General features: G+C 45.0%; 1 long non-coding RNA gene across 1 annotated transcript; it reads right to left on the reverse strand.

The window, feature by feature from the left end:
* Positions 1-3,935: 3,935 nt before the first annotated feature.
* LOC133905480 (uncharacterized) lies at positions 3,936-6,143 on the reverse strand. The gene is made up of 4 exons (XR_009907626.1): positions 6,033-6,143; positions 5,844-5,955; positions 4,807-4,873; positions 3,936-4,150 (listed from the first exon to the last, which is right to left on the reverse strand). It is a non-coding gene; the product is annotated as an uncharacterized LOC133905480 (long non-coding RNA).
* Between the last annotated feature and the right edge of the window lie 2,936 nt (positions 6,144-9,079).

Consider the following 9,079-nt stretch of genomic DNA (forward strand, 5'->3'; position numbering starts at 1 on the left):
GATTGAATGAGCATCTGAGTCTCCTCACGAGCAGTCCCTATCAAACAAAAAGATACACCCATACAATCCAAGTCTGCAACCAAAGGCATAGCGGCCTTAGGAACGCCTGTCCTGCTAAGAGCATCAGCCACCACATTTGCTTTTCCCGGATGATAATGAATCGTCAGATCATAGTCCTTAATCAACTCTAGCCATCTCCGTTCCCTCAAATTTAGCTCCTTCTGAGTAAAGATGTACTTGAGACTCTTATGATTAGTAAAGATATCACAGGACTCACCATACAGATAATGTCTCCATAACTTCAATGCAAAAACCACCGCAGCCAACTCTAGGTCATGTGTGGGATAATTCCGTTCATGTTTCTTCAACTGCCTGGAGGCATAAGCGATTACCTTGCCATCCTGCATAAGCACACAACCAAGTCCAACACGGGAAGCATCTGTATACACTGTGAAGCGCTTGCCACTTTCGGGCAAAATAAGAATAGGGGCATTAACTAACTTATCCTTCAGAGTCTGAAAACTGGCCTCACAATCATCGTCCCATACAAAAGGAACACCCTTCTCAGTAAGTCTGGTCATCGGCTTAGCAATGATAGAGAAACCCTGCACAAAACGCCGATAATAACCAGCAAGCCCAAGAAAACTCCGAATTTCAGTCACATTAGTTGGTCTTTGCCATTCCACCACTGAAGCAACATTCTTTGGATCCACAGTAAAACCATGCTGATTAATCACATGGCCAAGAAAACTCACTTCAGAAAGCCAGAAAGCACATTTCTTCAACTTAGCATAAAACTTATTCTTCCGAAGAGCATCCAAAACAAGGGCGAGATGAACCTCATGCTCCTCCTCAGACTTAGAATAGACCAAGATATCATCAACGAACACCACAACAAAGATATCCAAGTACTCATGTAACATCCTGTTCATGGCTTCCATAAAAACAGCAGGGGCATTTGTTAGTCCAAAAGACATAACAACATACTCATAATGCCCATACCTCGTGCTAAAAGCAGTCTTCTCAATATCCTCCTCCTTAATCCTTATCTGGTGATACCCAGAGTTCAAATCAATCTTAGAAAACACCTTAGCACCTCTTAACTAATCAAAGAGAGCATCAATACGAGGCAAAGGATATTTATTCTTGATAGTCACCTGATTAAGGCCTCGATAATCCACACAAAGCCTCTTGGTGCCATCCTTCTTCTCCACAAACAAAACAGGAGCAGCCCAAGGCGATGTGCTCGGCCTGATAAACCCCTTAGTAAGGAGGTCATCCAACTGCTTCTTCAACTCCACCTGCTCCACTGGAGCCATCTTATACGGAGTCCTATAGATAGGTTGCGTACCAGGAACCAACTTAATCTGAAAAATAGGCTCTCTTCCAGGAGGCAAACCTGGAAGCTCATCAGGAAACACATCAGGATAGCGGCAAACCCCACGAATATCCTCCACTCGCAAAGCAGCATCCTGACCATCCACCCTAGCTAAGAGAATACCAGACTTTCGCGTCCAGCGGTCAGGGAACAACTGGCACAACAGTGAGAGAGAGTACTTCATAGCACTCCCTTGAAAAACCACCTCTCGACCAGACGGTGCCTGCAAAGAGACTGTCTTCCAGAAGCAAGAGATAACAGCTCGATACTGAGAAAGCCAATCCATGCCAAGAATAACATCAACAGGCTCCAAAGGAATCATCACGAGATTAGCAACAAAATCCTCATCTGCAAGGGAGATAACGCAACCAGGGTAGATAGAAAAACTGGATATAGAACCTCTAGCAGAACTGACCACAACCGCCCGACTAATCCTCTGCACAGAAAGACCAGCACGACCCACAAAGACCTCCGAAACGAACGAGAAGCTAGCGCCAGAGTCAAAAAGAGCATGTGCATCAAAAGAATCAACTGAAATGGTACCTGTCACCACATCTCCACGCTCTCTACCATCCGAAGAGGGCATAGCATATGCCCCGGGAGCACCAAAAGAAGAAGCTCCGGCAGCATAGCCAAATGGAGTAGAACCCCACGGTGTAGGCAGTGCTGAAGAAGTAGCAGTCTGGGGCAGTTGAAATGCCCCAAGCTGAGGTGTCAAAGAAGCCATCGGTGTAGCAGGTGGCATCATTAGGTACTGCTGAGGGAACGGCGCAGGCAAGTACTGCTGCGGTGTGGGTGCGAGCAGAGGCACCAAAGAAGGAGTAACGGCCATCATCTGAACAGTGCCACCAGAATTTGAAGAAGTCACTGGCTCCCATCGAAGCTTGCCATTGGCATTCCTCCTGCAAACCACGTCCTTGTGGTCCTGACCACAGATAGAGCACTTGCCAGACCACCGGCACTCACTCCTACGGTGAGCATCTCCACAACGGAAACAAACCATCCCCATGCCGGGCTTAGGGACGGCACAGTACTGTGTAGTACTCCCCCCTGAAGTGCGAGAACGTCCCGAACTGCCACGGTAAGGCTGGTGACGCTGGAACTTGCCCTTCTTATGAATAGGACCACCAGAATGGCCCTTCCTGTCAATCTGACCCTGTGTCTGATCTCCACTAGACTTGCGCGCTTCCTCAGTGTACACCTCCTGCATCTCCACACCCAAGGCCTGCTCGACCATGGTGCGGAAGTCCACCACTAGAAAAGCACCCAAAGTGTGGCGGATTGAAGGCTTGAGGCCCTGGCGGAACTGCCTCGCCTTCTCTGCCTCATCATGAGCCACATGCGGAACAAAGCGAACAATATGGTTGAAGCCCACCTCATACTCAGACACTGTCCTCCTACCCTGCACATAGCTATGCAGGTCTATCTTCATCTTGTCCAGAAAGGTCACTGGGTAGAACCTCCTCTCGAACTGCCTGACTAAATCAGGCCAAGTCAACGATCCATGTGCAGCCGTGTGAGCTGACTGCACTCCCTTCCACCAGATCTGGGCCTCACCCTTCAGCAACTGAGTGCCATAGCGAATACGGTCCTGAGCCAGCACATCGAAGACCTCCATCTTGTCCTCCACGTAGGACAACCAATCAGCGGCCTGAACTGGAGTGCCACTGCCATCAAAATGATCCAGCTTCATCCCAATCCACTGGATTAAAGAAACACCACTAGCAGGACCTTCAGCAGCAATAGCACCCTGCTCCAGAATAGGAGCATCCTAATTCCTAGCCTCTCTCAACGTCCTCAGCTCATTCTGCATCGCCTGCATCGCCGCTAGCAGTTCTGCATTACAATCATTCGCTGTGGCCTGAGCCTGACTCCGCCTCTTAGGTGGCATAGCTGCAGCCACGCAACAAACAAACCATACGCATACATCAACTTCAAGTAGAACATAAACACAAGATAGAACAAGCATAGCAGAGTAAGCATAAAATAAACAACCCTTCTACCCATCTTACATGTGCAAGTGTGTCAAATTAAACCTTATTTCGCCTAGAATCTAAACCGAGGGCTCTGGTACCAACTTTTAATAGGACATAACTGGAGTTCTACTCATCCTATGATAACGTTCTCTACGCCATTGGAAAGATTATGAAAAACTCTACAACTTTTCTTCAGATCAAATCCTAAAAATATTCCAATATGAGGGCAAAAAAACTGATTTGATCTACTACTGTCCAGATTCTTAACAGAGAAAATCAGGCAAGTTGAAACGATGATATATCTCAAACTACAGATGATATGAGGGTAATCTTGGTGCCAAAAGAAAGCTATTGAAGTCTCCTACAACTTTGTCCATGGTGGGAAAATATATTTCAGAAGCTAACATGCCCAAAAACGACATTGGACAGGGACTGCACAAAACTGACTGATAAGGTTTTCAGAACGAGGACGAAATAGATTTCAACGAAACCTCAACCTAAGCACCTCCTCTAAAACAAGATAAAGCGGAAGCAACAACATAGATATAGGGTGCATAAATAAAACCGCACACTAACACATAAGTATCCTAGCAAAACGAATGCATTAAGGCATTAAATTTTTGACCTCCAACAAAGCAAACTAAAACAAGTTTACCAACGCTAAGCAACACTAAGAGCTAAACAACTCCAACACTTGCATTATTATTACAACACCACTACTGTATTAATATGTGTAATTATAACATGTAGAAGTGCTGCTACTCCCATCCCGTCCAAGCAAGCAAGCATGAAGCACCTGGAAAGGTTATTAAGAGGAGTGAGATATAAAATCTCAGCAAGCAAACCGCTTTAACAAGCTATTTAAACTACAAGTTCATTAGACATCAATTTAAAAGAGAGTAACAATAGCATAAAAACAAACCAAGTTAGACATCCAAGATTATCATAAACCTCATCTAAAAGATTAAGCCACGTCCTCATATCTTCTGGAGAGGCATTCGCTTCTCAACATCCACTTCAGGAATAGGAAATAATTCAATTAAATACTGTAAAATGCAAATGCAATGCAAATGCATGTCCACTGCCTTTACACCCAACAAGGTGTAAAGCTGCACCGTACCCATCCTCGGGTAACGTACGGTGCGTACCGGTACAAGTCGCGGCTAGCAAACGGCGACATATTACTTCATATGAGGTGCAATGCAAATGAATGCATATGAAACTGTAAATACCACATCACCTCATAGCCTTCATCAACCACATACACCACAATAATAACAATCTTCATGGATATGAGAGCATAAGGCAACATAGCCACATATAAACAAGTAATCGTGCCTCACCTCATCAAAACATCTATTAATCAGTTCATATTAAATGGATCATGGTTCTGAACATATAATTTAGGTGGAGGTAGAATGAATAGCAAGTTAAAGCTAGAAGCAAAGCAACCTCTACGTTTACTTGCCTTTTTTCGATACAACCGACAACCTTCAAACACGATCAGGAGCACCACCACCTGATTATGAACCACACATCAGCAAAACATTCATACAAGCATGCACATACAATAGGAAACACGATCCTAACACCCTAAGCCATCGCTCAAAAGAGAACCACAAAAACAGCATATACATCCTTCTATTGATAAAGCAGTAGGGCTTCACATTCTCATATCCTTTTTTCTGCAACTGATATCATAGCAAAAAAACATACTCCTGGAAACTGCACAACACTAGCTAAATCTTTCGTGGAGAAACCATATTTTTATCTGGTCAATATGAGCCTCTAATCTGCTGTTGAAAACAGCATTGAAAACTGTCCCGAAAAGTCTGTCAGAAACCTTCACATTTTTCCCGTAATTAATATACAAATCCAGAAATTCTTAAAAGTTCACAGAAACTATAAAACTCAATTGTCTACCACTTTCTAGTTATAGTTTTTTGTATTTGAAGCACCTAAGGTGGCCAAAACACACTCTGAACATGACTGAACTTTCTGACGATGAAACAACAGCAGCAACGTTTAAGAGGCCATAACTGGAGTTCTACTCATCCTATGACAACGTTCTCTACGCCGTTAGAAAGATTATGACAAACTCTACAACCTTTCTTCAGATCAAATCCTAAAAAGATTCCAATATGATGGCAAAAAAACTGGTTTGATCTACTACTGTCCAGATTCTTGACAGAGAAAATCAGTCAAGTTGAAACGATGATATATCTCAAACTACAGATGCTATGAGGGTAAACTTGGTGCCAAAAGAAAGCTATTGAAGTCTCCTACAACTTTGTCCATGGTGGGAAAATTTATTTCGGAAGCTAACATGCCCAAAAAAGATGTTGAACAGGGACTGCACAAAACTGACGGTTTCCAGAACGGGGAGGAAACAGATTTCGACCCAACCTCAACCTAAGCCCCCTCTAAACTTGAGATCTAAACCACAAAAATCAACCCAAAAGGAGGGGATTAGGGTGGAGAATCCTCACCTAGGGCAACCACGAGCAACTTGACAAGAGCTCAGGATTTTCCTCTTTCTTCTCCTCCTTCTCCTTCCCTTCTCCCTTTCTCCTCCTCCCTTGCTGCTGCACAGACCAGCAGCTCCACAATCCACAAGATGCAGATGAGAGGGGATGGGGTGGAGCTCAGCACAAGGAAAATAGGAGAGGAATTCCTACCTGGGTGAGAGGGGCACCGGCCCCCTTCTTCCTCCTCCTGATCTCCTCCCCTTCTTTCTTCTTTTCCCTTCTCTTTCTAACTTCTACATGCAGTATAGAAAAAGGTAGTGTGGCTGCTGCTGTGGGGAGGGAGAGAGCAGGACTCTAGGGTTAAGAAGAAAAGGATGGTCTCTGTTTTTTTTTCTCTTTGGATCTCAAGCGTCCAATTCGCAGCTTCATGTTCCGAAGTCCGAAGATAACATGTGAGTAGTCAAACGGAATCGTTTCGACGAGCCCTACGCATCCGTGGTCTCCGATCGTCCATCCGAGTGACGGGTCAAAAGGTCAACCTTTTGCATCTTCTTTAAAATGTTCGATCAACACTTATTTATATGATTTTGGGGGTATTACACCCGGTCATGGTTCAGCCAACAATAATCAACATCAAAGTTTCCAAAACTCTGGTCGATGGTAGTAGTTCACTCAACATCATTTTCTCCAAAACCTTGGACATGATGGGAATTCAGAGATCAGAGCTAAAACAAGAGTCAAGACTTTCCAGGGCATAACTCTCAACTTATCGACCATGCCTCTCGGTCAGATCGAGCTGCCAATCACGTTTGGCACGCTTGACAATTTCCACATAGAAATGCTGACCTTTGATATCGCAGACTTTGAGACAGCGTACAATGTGATTCTAGGCCGCCCAATGCTGGGCAAGTTCATGGCAGTGGTTCACTATACTTACCAAATGCTCAAGATCCCGGGTCCTAAGGGGGCCATTATAGTTAAAGGGGATCAACACACAGTGGTCAAATGCGATAAGCAAAGCCTAGATATAGTTGAATACTTCGGCCGAGTGGCTATCACCCACAAGGACGCAAATTCTAAGTGTCAAAGGCACCAAGTGACGTCGAGGCCAAAGACTACAGGCTCGTAAGTCTTGCTAGCATTACTAAGTATGACGACGCCAAAGGCAAGATCAACGATGGCATCAACAATAAGAAGACCGGTGGTTGCGTCAAGGCAGTGCCTCTCAACTTGTCTAAACCATCCAAGACGGTTAAGATTGGGGCCAATCTTGACCCCAAATAGGAACTTGAGCTCATCACCTTCCTCCAGGCAAACCAAGACGTGTTCGCATGGCAACCATCCAATATGCCTGGGGTCCCCAGGGAGGTGATCGAGCATCGACTAGCTGTTAAAGCCGGCGCCAAACCTGTGGTGCAGAAGCAATGAAGATTTGCAGAAGATAGAAAGCGGGCCATCCAAGAGGAGGTTGATAAACTCCTAAAGGCGGGCTTTATTTGAGAAGTGCATCATCCTACATAGACCACGAATCCCATCCTCATCAAGAAGGCCAATGGCAGATGGAGAATGTGCGTCGACTTCATCTACCCCAACAAGGCTTGCCCTAAGGATCGTCGACTCTACACAGGCTGTGAATTGATATGTTTTCTAGATGCCTATCACCAAATTAGCATGGGATTAGTGGATGAGGAGAAAACAACTTTTACTACTCCCTTCGGTGTATTTTGCTATGTAAAGATGCCTTTCGGTTTAAAAAATGCTGGTGCTATTTATCAAAGGTGTATCCAAAACTGTCTATCACCCCAAATTGGGGGCAATGTAGAAGTATACATCGATGATGTTGTAGTCAAGTCAGAAACCAGAAATGCATTGGTTGACGATCTCATGGGAACATTCGACAACCTCAGGAAGTATCGCATGATGCTCAACCCCAAAAAGTGCACGTTTGGTGTGCCGTCTGGCAAGCTTCTCGGCTTCCTGGTGTCAAGTCACGACATTGAGGCCAACCCGTGCAAAATTGAGGCTCTCGACTAGATGCTGTCACTTCAAACAATGAAGGAGGTTCAGAAACTGACAGGTTGCATTGCTGCTCTTAGTCGATTGATTTCAAGGATGGGCGAGCGAGGAATGCCTTTCTTCAAGTTGTTGAAGAAACAAGACCGATTCGAGTGGACAGAAGAAGCGGAACGCGCCTTCCAGGACTTAAAAGGGTACATATCTTCCTGATTCTTACACCGCCTAACGAGAAAGAGGAGCTCTTTTTGTATATTGCAGCCACCCCATAAGTTGTAAGCACTGTACTGGCGGTCAAACGAGAATGTCCCGAGAAAAAGGCCAAGGTCCAGAAACCTGTTTATTACATGAGCGAGGTTCTACACGATGCTAAGCTATGATACCCGCAAGTATAGAAGCTGATATATACAGTCTTGATGTCTTCCTGGAAATTACGGCACTACTTTCAAGCACACTGGGTCATGGTCATAACGACGTATCAGCTGAAGGATGTAATACACAATTGGGAAGCTACTAGATGAATCGCGCAATGGGCGGTAGAACTAAATGAGTTCGACGTAAGCTACACACCACACATAAGCATGAAATCTAGAGTGTTAGCAGATTTCATCGCCGAATGGACAAGCATTGAGGAAAAAAGGCCAAACATGGCCGAAGATCACTGGACACATTTTTTTGATGGATCGCTTATGCTCCAGGGCTTGGGGGCTGGCACTGTTCTCAAATCTCCAATGGCCGATGAACTCAGGTATGTTGTTTAGTTAGACTTTAACGCTTCCAATAATGTTGCAGAATATAAAGGACTAGTAAATGGGCTCCACATAGCTGCATCGCTTGGGATTAAACGACTTCTTGTGAAAGGGGATTCACAGCTAGTCATAAACCAGGTTTAAAAGGAGTAGCAGTGCTTGGACGACAGCATGGTAGCTTACTTACTCGAGGTACAAAAGCTCGAGCAAAAGTTTAAAGGGCTAGAAGTGATGCATATCAGAAGGAGTGATAACTCTGGTGTCGATGAACTTTCTAGACTCTCTTCTTCTGGAGCACTGGTACCCATAGGGGTCTTCGCTGAGAAACTTCTTAAGCCATATGTCCCGACAGTTCAGCGAACGGATGGTGCCCAACCCGACCAGCAGTCTGGTCAGGTCAGCAAGGCAGAATCCGCAGACATGGATGCTACGCTACTCGAACGCAAGCCGACTTGGATGACTCCATACCAAGCCTATATCGAGGATCGAGACATC

Source organism: Phragmites australis, chromosome 22 (assembly GCF_958298935.1).
Source record: "Phragmites australis chromosome 22, lpPhrAust1.1, whole genome shotgun sequence".
Classification (NCBI taxonomy): domain Eukaryota; kingdom Viridiplantae; phylum Streptophyta; class Magnoliopsida; order Poales; family Poaceae; genus Phragmites; species Phragmites australis.